General features: G+C 35.2%; 15 non-coding genes across 15 annotated transcripts; 8 read left to right on the top strand and 7 right to left on the bottom strand.

Moving 5' to 3' along the window:
- Nucleotides 1-854: 854 nt before the first annotated feature.
- Trnav-aac (transfer RNA valine (anticodon AAC)) lies at nt 855-927 on the top strand. Its single transcript has one exon. It is a non-coding gene; the product is annotated as a tRNA-Val (tRNA).
- A 418-nt stretch (nt 928-1,345) lies between these two features.
- On the bottom strand, nt 1,346-1,418 carry Trnav-cac (transfer RNA valine (anticodon CAC)). The gene has a single exon. It is a non-coding gene; the product is annotated as a tRNA-Val (tRNA).
- A 1,097-nt stretch (nt 1,419-2,515) lies between these two features.
- Trnav-aac (transfer RNA valine (anticodon AAC)) lies at nt 2,516-2,588 on the top strand. Its single transcript has one exon. It is a non-coding gene; the product is annotated as a tRNA-Val (tRNA).
- Nucleotides 2,589-3,006: 418 nt separating this feature from the next.
- Trnav-cac (transfer RNA valine (anticodon CAC)) lies at nt 3,007-3,079 on the bottom strand. The gene has a single exon. It is a non-coding gene; the product is annotated as a tRNA-Val (tRNA).
- A 1,093-nt stretch (nt 3,080-4,172) lies between these two features.
- Nucleotides 4,173-4,245, top strand: Trnav-aac (transfer RNA valine (anticodon AAC)). The gene has a single exon. It is a non-coding gene; the product is annotated as a tRNA-Val (tRNA).
- Nucleotides 4,246-4,663: 418 nt separating this feature from the next.
- Nucleotides 4,664-4,736, bottom strand: Trnav-cac (transfer RNA valine (anticodon CAC)). The gene has a single exon. It is a non-coding gene; the product is annotated as a tRNA-Val (tRNA).
- Nucleotides 4,737-5,836: 1,100 nt separating this feature from the next.
- Trnav-aac (transfer RNA valine (anticodon AAC)) lies at nt 5,837-5,909 on the top strand. Its single transcript has one exon. It is a non-coding gene; the product is annotated as a tRNA-Val (tRNA).
- A 418-nt stretch (nt 5,910-6,327) lies between these two features.
- Trnav-cac (transfer RNA valine (anticodon CAC)) lies at nt 6,328-6,400 on the bottom strand. Its single transcript has one exon. It is a non-coding gene; the product is annotated as a tRNA-Val (tRNA).
- A 1,100-nt stretch (nt 6,401-7,500) lies between these two features.
- On the top strand, nt 7,501-7,573 carry Trnav-aac (transfer RNA valine (anticodon AAC)). Its single transcript has one exon. It is a non-coding gene; the product is annotated as a tRNA-Val (tRNA).
- Nucleotides 7,574-7,991: 418 nt separating this feature from the next.
- On the bottom strand, nt 7,992-8,064 carry Trnav-cac (transfer RNA valine (anticodon CAC)). The gene has a single exon. It is a non-coding gene; the product is annotated as a tRNA-Val (tRNA).
- Nucleotides 8,065-9,157: 1,093 nt separating this feature from the next.
- On the top strand, nt 9,158-9,230 carry Trnav-aac (transfer RNA valine (anticodon AAC)). Its single transcript has one exon. It is a non-coding gene; the product is annotated as a tRNA-Val (tRNA).
- Nucleotides 9,231-9,648: 418 nt separating this feature from the next.
- Trnav-cac (transfer RNA valine (anticodon CAC)) lies at nt 9,649-9,721 on the bottom strand. The gene has a single exon. It is a non-coding gene; the product is annotated as a tRNA-Val (tRNA).
- A 1,050-nt stretch (nt 9,722-10,771) lies between these two features.
- Nucleotides 10,772-10,844, top strand: Trnav-aac (transfer RNA valine (anticodon AAC)). Its single transcript has one exon. It is a non-coding gene; the product is annotated as a tRNA-Val (tRNA).
- Nucleotides 10,845-11,263: 419 nt separating this feature from the next.
- Trnav-cac (transfer RNA valine (anticodon CAC)) lies at nt 11,264-11,336 on the bottom strand. The gene has a single exon. It is a non-coding gene; the product is annotated as a tRNA-Val (tRNA).
- A 1,050-nt stretch (nt 11,337-12,386) lies between these two features.
- On the top strand, nt 12,387-12,459 carry Trnav-aac (transfer RNA valine (anticodon AAC)). The gene has a single exon. It is a non-coding gene; the product is annotated as a tRNA-Val (tRNA).
- The last annotated feature ends 50 nt before the right edge of the window (nt 12,460-12,509 follow it).

Genomic DNA, 12,509 nt, shown 5'->3' with positions numbered 1-12,509 from the left:
ACAACATACGATATTTTGTTCGATAGAATAAGAACTGTATAAGTTCAATTTACAGACAGTTGTTTTCTACACATAGCAGGAGTGTACATTTATTCTAGATCTATATACTCTTTTAGATCTACCGTTATTCTATATATAATAGTAATAATAATAAATAAATAAATAAAATAATAAATCTATAAATTTAAGTACGTTGTTCCACTTTTCCTTGGTGCATGATAGCTTCGATAAGAAAGATCACATTGCCAAAGCTTTGTACTTTGTGATTTCTGACGCATGAGATTGTGTAGACTTCGGATACAACACCTTAATTGTACTCACTTTCTTCGATTTTTCGTTTTTGTCCGGGTTGGAGTTATCTCTTTGCAAACATATTTCAGAGGAAGGTAAAGGTATACCCCCCTTTATCTTCTAACTACTATGACTCCATCCGTCATCACCGCTGGGCATAAAACAATAATCGGGACAACTTCGCTTTACACCGGTTTCACACCGGTTTCACACTTGATTAAATAAAATAAATTCATTGAAGTTTACGTAAAAATAGTTGTGATTTTAATCCAAAAGCAAATTTACGGGCTGAACGTTTCATTTTGCACTTTCATTTCAACAGGAACTTGGACACTTACAGTAAATACAAACTAAAATTAGTAACAATAGTTTCGTGAGTGCAGCCAGCAGGTTGTTGACCTTGCCGACTTTTACCAGCTATGAAAGGGGCGGGTGTCCTGTAGTTCGAAATAACGTGTACTTGACGTACTCTATTGTAAATGTATAAAGACAAATGAATGTGAGACAATGAGGTCACGATACGAGAGTTAGAATTGTGTATACAATACGTTGTAAGTGTTAAAGGTTCCGTGGTGTAGTGGTTATCACGTCTGCTTAACACGCAGAAGGTCGCGAGTTCGAAACTCGCCGGAACCTAGACCGATTAAATTTTATTTTGATATTCTCTTCCGCGACACTCTTGTTTTTCTGTAAGTTGATCGCAAAAATACAACGGTTCTCCAGTTACAGTAAGTATTCTCACGTTGAGAAAGACACACTATGCTAACGACTGATGTTACATCACTGCAAACGCGACGGTTCCAATAATCTATAAACGTTGAAAGATGTTAGAAATTATTTCAACAAACGATTCAACCGCATTGCAATTGCTTACAACTAAAATTGTTTTTGTTATCAAGCTGTAATATTTCTTTCAAGCTAACTCAATCTTAATAAACAATATATTACGTCAACTTACACAGTCCCAATTTCATTACGATCATAGTAGTTCGAATATTATTCTGTCATAATCGGAAGAAAAAAAATTTAAAAAAACAGTAACTGACACTGTTCAAGGTTCCGGCGAGTTTCGAACTCGCGACCTTCTGCGTGTGAAGCAGACGTGATAACCACTACACTACGGAACCGGACATACCATCCGTTATGTACAGTTTTCATGTCCTCTCTACAAAAATATATCTAGGCACTATTCAAGGATTACGTCTACTTAGTAAACCAACATCGACACATACATGCACACATACACTAGCATATTTTCAAGTATTTACAAATCAAGTTTTCTTTCTAAATGTGTTTCGAAATCAAAAGCATAAACTCATGTTCTTATCTATGTAAATGAGCACTAGTAATCAGCATCATAACAACAAAACCACAACATACGATATTTTGTTCGATAGAATAAGAACTGTATAAGTTCAATTTACAGACAGTTGTTTTCTACACATAGCAGGAGTGTACATTTATTCTAGATCTATATACTCTTTTAGATCTACCGTTATTCTATATATAATAGTAATAATAATAAATAAATAAATAAAATAATAAATCTATAAATTTAAGTACGTTGTTCCACTTTTCCTTGGTGCATGATAGCTTCGATAAGAAAGATCACATTGCCAAAGCTTTGTACTTTGTGATTTCTGACGCATGAGATTGTGTAGACTTCGGATACAACACCTTAATTGTACTCACTTTCTTCGATTTTTCGTTTTTGTCCGGGTTGGAGTTATCTCTTTGCAAACATATTTCAGAGGAAGGTAAAGGTATACCCCCCTTTATCTTCTAACTACTATGACTCCATCCGTCATCACCGCTGGGCATAAAACAATAATCGGGACAACTTCGCTTTACACCGGTTTCACACCGGTTTCACACTTGATTAAATAAAATAAATTCATTGAAGTTTACGTAAAAATAGTTGTGATTTTAATCCAAAAGCAAATTTACGGGCTGAACGTTTCATTTTGCACTTTCATTTCAACAGGAACTTGGACACTTACAGTAAATACAAACTAAAATTAGTAACAATAGTTTCGTGAGTGCAGCCAGCAGGTTGTTGACCTTGCCGACTTTTACCAGCTATGAAAGGGGCGGGTGTCCTGTAGTTCGAAATAACGTGTACTTAACGTACTCTATTGTAAATGTATAAAGACAAATGAATGTGAGACAATGAGGTCACGATACGAGAGTTAGAATTGTGTATACAATACGTTGTAAGTGTTAAGGTTCCGTGGTGTAGTGGTTATCACGTCTGCTTAACACGCAGAAGGTCGCGAGTTCGAAACTCGCCGGAACCTAGACCGATTAAATTTTATTTTGATATTCTCTTCCGCGACACTCTTGTTTTTCTGTAAGTTGATCGCAAAAATACAACGGTTCTCCAGTTACAGTAAGTATTCTCACGTTGAGAAAGACACACTATGCTAACGACTGATGTTACATCACTGCAAACGCGACGGTTCCAATAATCTATAAACGTTGAAAGATGTTAGAAATTATTTCAACAAACGATTCAACCGCATTGCAATTGCTTACAACTAAAATTGTTTTTGTTATCAAGCTGTAATATTTCTTTCAAGCTAACACAATCTTAATAAACAATATATTACGTCAACTTACACAGTCCCAATTTCATTACGATCATAGTAGTTCGAATATTATTCTGTCATAATCGGAAGAAAAAAAATTTAAAAAAACAGTAACTGACACTGTTCAAGGTTCCGGCGAGTTTCGAACTCGCGACCTTCTGCGTGTGAAGCAGACGTGATAACCACTACACTACGGAACCGGACATACCATCCGTTATGTACAGTTTTCATGTCCTCTCTACAAAAATATATCTAGGCACTATTCAAGGATTACGTCTACTTAGTAAACCAACATCGACACATGCACACATACACTAGCATATTTTCAAGTATTTACAAATCAAGTTTTCTTTCTAAATGTGTTTCGAAATCAAAAGCATAAACTCATGTTCTTATCTATGTAAATGAGCACTAGTAATCAGCATCATAACAACAAAACCACAACATACGATATTTTGTTCGATAGAATAAGAACTGTATAAGTTCAATTTACAGACAGTTGTTTTCTACACATAGCAGGAGTGTACATTTATTCTAGATCTATATACTCTTTTAGATCTACCGTTATTCTATATATAATAGTAATAATAATAAATAAATAAATAAAATAATAAATCTATAAATTTAAGTACGTTGTTCCACTTTTCCTTGGTGCATGATAGCTTCGATAAGAAAGATCACATTGCCAAAGCTTTGTACTTTGTGATTTCTGACGCATGAGATTGTGTAGACTTCGGATACAACACCTTAATTGTACTCACTTTCTTCGATTTTTCGTTTTTGTCCGGGTTGGAGTTATCTCTTTGCAAACATATTTCAGAGGAAGGTAAAGGTATACCCCCCTTTATCTTCTAACTACTATGACTCCATCCGTCATCACCGCTGGGCATAAAACAATAATCGGGACAACTTCGCTTTACACCGGTTTCACACCGGTTTCACACTTGATTAAATAAAATAAATTCATTGAAGTTTACGTAAAAATAGTTGTGATTTTAATCCAAAAGCAAATTTACGGGCTGAACGTTTCATTTTGCACTTTCATTTCAACAGGAACTTGGACACTTACAGTAAATACAAACTAAAATTAGTAACAATAGTTTCGTGAGTGCAGCCAGCAGGTTGTTGACCTTGCCGACTTTTACCAGCTATGAAAGGGGCGGGTGTCCTGTAGTTCGAAATAACGTGTACTTAACGTACTCTATTGTAAATGTATAAAGACAAATGAATGTGAGACAATGAGGTCACGATACGAGAGTTAGAATTGTGTATACAATACGTTGTAAGTGTTAAGGTTCCGTGGTGTAGTGGTTATCACATCTGCTTAACACGCAGAAGGTCGCGAGTTCGAAACTCGCCGGAACCTAGACCGATTAAATTTTATTTTGATATTCTCTTCCGCGACACTCTTGTTTTTCTGTAAGTTGATCGCAAAAATACAACGGTTCTCCAGTTACAGTAAGTATTCTCACGTTGAGAAAGACACACTATGCTAACGACTGATGTTACATCACTGCAAACGCGACGGTTCCAATAATCTATAAACGTTGAAAGATGTTAGAAATTATTTCAACAAACGATTCAACCGCATTGCAATTGCTTACAACTAAAATTGTTTTTGTTATCAAGCTGTAATATTTCTTTCAAGCTAACTCAATCTTAATAAACAATATATTACGTCAACTTACACAGTCCCAATTTCATTACGATCATAGTAGTTCGAATATTATTCTGTCATAATCGGAAGAAAAAAAATTTAAAAAAACAGTAACTGACACTGTTCAAGGTTCCGGCGAGTTTCGAACTCGCGACCTTCTGCGTGTGAAGCAGACGTGATATCCACTACACTACGGAACCGGACATACCATCCGTTATGTACAGTTTTCATGTCCTCTCTACAAAAATATATCTAGGCACTATTCAAGGATTACGTCTACTTAGTAAACCAACATCGACACATACATGCACACATACACTAGCATATTTTCAAGTATTTACAAATCAAGTTTTCTTTCTAAATGTGTTTCGAAATCAAAAGCATAAACTCATGTTCTTATCTATGTAAATGAGCACTAGTAATCAGCATCATAACAACAAAACCACAACATACGATATTTTGTTCGATAGAATAAGAACTGTATAAGTTCAATTTACAGACAGTTGTTTTCTACACATAGCAGGAGTGTACATTTATTCTAGATCTATATACTCTTTTAGATCTACCGTTATTCTATATATAATAGTAATAATAATAAATAAATAAATAAAATAATAAATCTATAAATTTAAGTACGTTGTTCCACTTTTCCTTGGTGCATGATAGCTTCGATAAGAAAGATCACATTGCCAAAGCTTTGTACTTTGTGATTTCTGACGCATGAGATTGTGTAGACTTCGGATACAACACCTTAATTGTACTCACTTTCTTCGATTTTTCGTTTTTGTCCAGGTGGGAGTTATCTCTTTGCAAACATATTTCAGAGGAAGGTAAAGGTATACCCCCCTTTATCTTCTAACTACTATGATTCCATCCGTCATCACCGCTGCTGGGCATAAAACAATAATCGGGACAACTTCGCTTTACACCGGTTTCACACCGGTTTCACACTTGATTAAATAAAATAAATTCATTGAAGTTTACGTAAAAATAGTTGTGATTTTAATCCAAAAGCAAATTTACGGGCTGAACGTTTCATTTTGCACTTTCATTTCAACAGGAACTTGGACACTTACAGTAAATACAAACTAAAATTAGTAACAATAGTTTCGTGAGTGCAGCCAGCAGGTTGTTGACCTAGCCGACTTTTACCAGCTATGAAAGGGGCGGGTGTCCTGTAGTTCGAAATAACGTGTACTTACCGTACTCTATTGTAAATGTATAAAGACAAATGAATGTGAGACAATGAGGTCACGATACGAGAGTTAGAATTGTGTATACAATACGTTGTAAGTGTTAAGGTTCCGTGGTGTAGTGGTTATCACGTCTGCTTAACACGCAGAAGGTCGCGAGTTCGAAACTCGCCGGAACCTAGACCGATTAAATTTTATTTTGATATTCTCTTCCGCGACACTCTTGTTTTTCTGTAAGTTGATCGCAAAAATACAACGGTTCTCCAGTTACAGTAAGTATTCTCACGTTGAGAAAGACACACTATGCTAACGACTGATGTTACATCACTGCAAACGCGACGGTTCCAATAATCTATAAACGTTGAAAGATGTTAGAAATTATTTCAACAAACGATTCAACCGCATTGCAATTGCTTACAACTAAAATTGTTTTTGTTATCAAGCTGTAATATTTCTTTCAAGCTAACTCAATCTTAATAAACAATATATTACGTCAACTTACACAGTCCCAATTTCATTACGATCATAGTAGTTCGAATATTATTCTGTCATAATCGGAAGAAAAAAAATTTAAAAAAACAGTAACTGACACTGTTCAAGGTTCCGGCGAGTTTCGAACTCGCGACCTTCTGCGTGTGAAGCAGACGTGATATCCACTACACTACGGAACCGGACATACCATCCGTTATGTACAGTTTTCATGTCCTCTCTACAAAAATATATCTAGGCACTATTCAAGGATTACGTCTACTTAGTAAACCAACATCGACACATACATGCACACATACACTAGCATATTTTCAAGTATTTACAAATCAAGTTTTCTTTCTAAATGTGTTTCGAAATCAAAAGCATAAACTCATGTTCTTATCTATGTAAATGAGCACTAGTAATCAGCATCATAACAACAAAACCACAACATACGATATTTTGTTCGATAGAATAAGAACTGTATAAGTTCAATTTACAGACAGTTGTTTTCTACACATAGCAGGAGTGTACATTTATTCTAGATCTATATACTCTTTTAGATCTACCGTTATTCTATATATAATAGTAATAATAATAAATAAATAAATAAAATAATAAATCTATAAATTTAAGTACGTTGTTCCACTTTTCCTTGGTGCATGATAGCTTCGATAAGAAAGATCACATTGCCAAAGCTTTGTACTTTGTGATTTCTGACGCATGAGATTGTGTAGACTTCGGATACAACACCTTAATTGTACTCACTTTCTTCGATTTTTCGTTTTTGTCCAGGTGGGAGTTATCTCTTTGCAAACATATTTCAGAGGAAGGTAAAGGTATACCCCCCTTTATCTTCTAACTACTATGATTCCATCCGTCATCACCGCTGCTGGGCATAAAACAATAATCGGGACAACTTCGCTTTACACCGGTTTCACACCGGTTTCACACTTGATTAAATAAAATAAATTCATTGAAGTTTACGTAAAAATAGTTGTGATTTTAATCCAAAAGCAAATTTACGGGCTGAACGTTTCATTTTGCACTTTCATTTCAACAGGAACTTGGACACTTACAGTAAATACAAACTAAAATTAGTAACAATAGTTTCGTGAGTGCAGCCAGCAGGTTGTTGACCTAGCCGACTTTTACCAGCTATGAAAGGGGCGGGTGTCCTGTAGTTCGAAATAACGTGTACTTACCGTACTCTATTGTAAATGTATAAAGACAAATGAATGTGAGACAATGAGGTCACGATACGAGAGTTAGAATTGTGTATACAATACGTTGTAAGTGTTAAGGTTCCGTGGTGTAGTGGTTATCACGTCTGCTTAACACGCAGAAGGTCGCGAGTTCGAAACTCGCCGGAACCTAGACCGATTAAATTTTATTTTGATATTCTCTTCCGCGACACTCTTGTTTTTCTGTAAGTTGATCGCAAAAATACAACGGTTCTCCAGTTACAGTAAGTATTCTCACGTTGAGAAAGACACACTATGCTAACGACTGATGTTACATCACTGCAAACGCGACGGTTCCAATAATCTATAAACGTTGAAAGATGTTAGAAATTATTTCAACAAACGATTGAACCGCATTGCAATTGCTTACAACTAAAATTGTTTTTGTTATCAAGCTGTAATATTTCTTTCAAGCTAACTCAATCTTAATAAACAATATATTACGTCAACTTACACAGTCCCAATTTCATTACGATCATAGTAGTTCGAATATTATTCTGTCATAATCGGAAGAAAAAAAATTTAAAAAAACAGTAACTGACACTGTTCAAGGTTCCGGCGAGTTTCGAACTCGCGACCTTCTGCGTGTGAAGCAGACGTGATATCCACTACACTACGGAACCGGACATACCATCCGTTATGTACAGTTTTCATGTCCTCTCTACAAAAATATATCTAGGCACTATTCAAGGATTACGTCTACTTAGTAAACCAACATCGACACATGCACACATACACTAGCATATTTTCAAGTATTTACAAATCAAGTTTTCTTTCTAAATGTGTTTCGAAATCAAAAGCATAAACTCATGTTCTTATCTATGTAAATGAGCACTAGTAATCAGCATCATAACAACAAAACCACAACATACGATATTTTGTTCGATAGAATAAGAACTGTATAAGTTCAATTTACAGACAGTTGTTTTCTACACATAGCAGGAGTGTACATTTATTCTAGATCTATATACTCTTTTAGATCTACCGTTATTCTATATATAATAGTAATAATAATAAATAAATAAATAAAATAATAAATCTATAAATTTAAGTACGTTGTTCCACTTTTCCTTGGTGCATGATAGCTTCGATAAGAAAGATCACATTGCCAAAGCTTTGTACTTTGTGATTTCTGACGCATGAGATTGTGTAGACTTCGGATACAACACCTTAATTGTACTCACTTTCTTCGATTTTTCGTTTTTGTCCGGGTTGGAGTTATCTCTTTGCAAACATATTTCAGAGGAAGGTAAAGGTATACCCCCCTTTATCTTCTAACTACTATGACTCCATCCGTCATCACCGCTGGGCATAAAACAATAATCGGGACAACTTCGCTTTACACCGGTTTCACACCGGTTTCACACTTGATTAAATAAAATAAATTCATTGAAGTTTACGTAAAAATAGTTGTGATTTTAATCCAAAAACAAATTTACGGGCTGAACGTTTCATTTTGCACTTTCATTTCAACAGGAACTTGGACACTTACAGTAAATACAAACTAAAATTAGTAACAATAGTTTCGTGAGTGCAGCCAGCAGGTTGTTGACCTTGCCGACTTTTACCAGCTATGAAAGGGGCGGGTGTCCTGTAGTTCGAAATAACGTGTACTTGACGTACTCTATTGTAAATGTATAAAGACAAATGAATGTGAGACAATGAGGTCACGATACGAGAGTTAGAATTGTGTATACAATACGTTGTAAGTGTTAAGGTTCCGTGGTGTAGTGGTTATAACGTCTGCTTAACACGCAGAAGGTCGCGAGTTCGAAACTCGCCGGAACCTAGACCGATTAAATTTTATTTTGATATTCTCTTCCGCGACACTCTTGTTTTTCTGTAAGTTGATCGCAAAAATACAACGGTTCTCCAGTTACAGTAAGTATTCTCACGTTGAGAAAGACACACTATGCTAACGACTGATGTTACATCACTGCAAACGCGACGGTTCCAATAATCTATAAACGTTGAAAGATGTTAGAAATTATTTCAACAAACGATTCAACCGCATTGCAATTGCTTACAACTAAAATTGTTTTTGTTATCAAGCTGTAATATTTCTTTTAAGCTAACTCAATCTTAATAAACAATATATTACGTCAACTTACACAGTCCCAATTTCATTACGATCATAGTAGTTCGAATATTATTCTGTCATAATCGGAAGAAAAAAAATTTAAAAAAACAGTAACTGACACTGTTCAAGGTTCCGGCGAGTTTCGAACTCGCGACCTTCTGCGTGTGAAGCAGACGTGATAACCACTACACTACGGAACCGGACATACCATCCGTTATGTACAGTTTTCATGTCCTCTCTACAAAAATATATCTAGGCACTATTCAAGGATTACGTCTACTTAGTAAACCAACATCGACACATACATGCACACATACACTAGCATATTTTCAAGTATTTACAAATCAAGTTTTCTTTCTAAATGTGTTTCGAAATCAAAAGCATAAACTCATGTTCTTATCTATGTAAATGAGCACTAGTAATCAGCATCATAAAAACAAAACCACAACATACGATATTTTGTTCGATAGAATAAGAACTGTATAAGTTCAATTTACAGACAGTTGTTTTCTACACATAGCAGGAGTGTACATTTATTCTAGATCTATATACTCTTTTAGATCTACCGTTATTCTATATATAATAGTAATAATAATAAATAAATAAATAAAATAATAAATCTATAAATTTAAGTACGTTGTTCCACTTTTCCTTGGTGCATGATAGCTTCGATAAGAAAGATCACATTGCCAAAGCTTTGTACTTTGTGATTTCTGACGCATGAGATTGTGTAGACTTCGGATACAACACCTTAATTGTACTCACTTTCTTCGATTTTTCGTTTTTGTCCGGGTTGGAGTTATCTCTTTGCAAACATATTTCAGAGGAAGGTAAAGGTATACCCCCCTTTATCTTCTAACTACTATGACTCCATCCGTCATCGCTTTACACCGGTTTCACACTTGATTAAATAAAATAAATTCATTGAAGTTTACGTAAAAATAGTTGTGATTTTAATCCAAAAACAAATTTACGGGCTGAACGTTTCATTTTCACTTTCATTTCAACAGGAACTTGGACACTTACAGTAAATACAAACTAAAATTAGTAACAATAGTTTCGTGAGTGCAGCCAGCAGGTTGTTGACCTTGCCGACTTTTACCAGCTATGAAAGGGGCGGGTGTCCTGTAGTTCGAAATAACGTGTACTTAACGTACTCTATTGTAAATGTATAAAGACAAATGAATGTGAGACAATGAGGTCACGATGCGAGAGTTAGAATTGTGTATACAATACGTTGTAAGTGTTGAGGTTCCGTGGTGTAGTGGTTATCACGTCTGCTTAACACGCAGAAGGTCGCGAGTTCGAAACTCGCCGGAACCTAGACCGATTAAATTTTATTTTGATATTCTCTTCCGCGACACTCTTGTTTTTCTGTAAGTTGATCGCAAAAATACAACGGTTCTCCAGTTACAGTAAGTATTCTCACGTTGAGAAAGACACACTATGCTAACGACTGATGTTACATCACTGCAAACGCGACGGTTCCAATAATCTATAAACGTTGAAAGATGTTAGAAATTATTTCAACAAACGATTCAACCGCATTGCAATTGCTTACAACTAAAATTGTTTTTGTTATCAAGCTGTAATATTTCTTTTAAGCTAACTCAATCTTAATAAACAATATATTACGTCAACTTACACAGTCCCAATTTCATTACGATCATAGTAGTTCGAATATTATTCTGTCATAATCGGAAGAAAAAAAAATTTAAAAAAACAGTAACTGACACTGTTCAAGGTTCCGGCGAGTTTCGAACTCGCGACCTTCTGCGTGTGAAGCAGACGTGATAACCACTACACTACGGAACCGGACATACCATCCGTTATGTACAGTTTTCATGTCCTCTCTACAAAAATATATCTAGGCACTATTCAAGGATTACGTCTACTTAGTAAACCAACATCGACACATACATGCACACATACACTAGCATATTTTCAAGTATTTACAAATCAAGTTTTCTTTCTAAATGTGTTTCGAAATCAAAAGCATAAACTCATGTTCTTATCTATGTAAATGAGCACTAGTAATCAGCATCATAAAAACAAAACCACAACATACGATATTTTGTTCGATAGAATAAGAACTGTATAAGTTCAATTTACAGACAGTTGTTTTCTACACATAGCAGGAGTGTACATTTATTCTAGATCTATATACTCTTTTAGATCTACCGTTATTCTATATATAATAGTAATAATAATAAATAAATAAATAAAATAATAAATCTATAAATTTAAGTACGTTGTTCCACTTTTCCTTGGTGCATGATAGCTTCGATAAGAAAGATCACATTGCCAAAGCTTTGTACTTTGTGATTTCTGACGCATGAGATTGTGTAGACTTCGGATACAACACCTTAATTGTACTCACTTTCTTCGATTTTTCGTTTTTGTCCGGGTTGGAGTTATCTCTTTGCAAACATATTTCAGAGGAAGGTAAAGGTATACCCCCCTTTATCTTCTAACTACTATGACTCCATCCGTCATCGCTTTACACCGGTTTCACACTTGATTAAATAAAATAAATTCATTGAAGTTTACGTAAAAATAGTTGTGATTTTAATCCAAAAACAAATTTACGGGCTGAACGTTTCATTTTCACTTTCATTTCAACAGGAACTTGGACACTTACAGTAAATACAAACTAAAATTAGTAACAATAGTTTCGTGAGTGCAGCCAGCAGGTTGTTGACCTTGCCGACTTTTACCAGCTATGAAAGGGGCGGGTGTCCTGTAGTTCGAAATAACGTGTACTTAACGTACTCTATTGTAAATGTATAAAGACAAATGAATGTGAGACAATGAGGTCACGATACGAGAGTTAGAATTGTGTATACAATACGTTGTAAGTGTTGAGGTTCCGTGGTGTAGTGGTTATCACGTCTGCTTAACACGCAGAAGGTCGCGAGTTCGAAACTCGCCGGAACCTAGACCGATTCAATTTTATTTCGATATTCTCTTCCGCGACACTCTTGTTTT

This window comes from Euprymna scolopes, chromosome 9, assembly GCF_053919585.1.
Source record: "Euprymna scolopes isolate OS-2025 chromosome 9, ASM5391958v1, whole genome shotgun sequence".
NCBI lineage: Eukaryota > Metazoa > Mollusca > Cephalopoda > Sepiida > Sepiolidae > Euprymna > Euprymna scolopes.
Note: the sequence above shows the minus strand (reverse complement) of the source record. Positions and strands in the feature narration are given on the sequence as shown.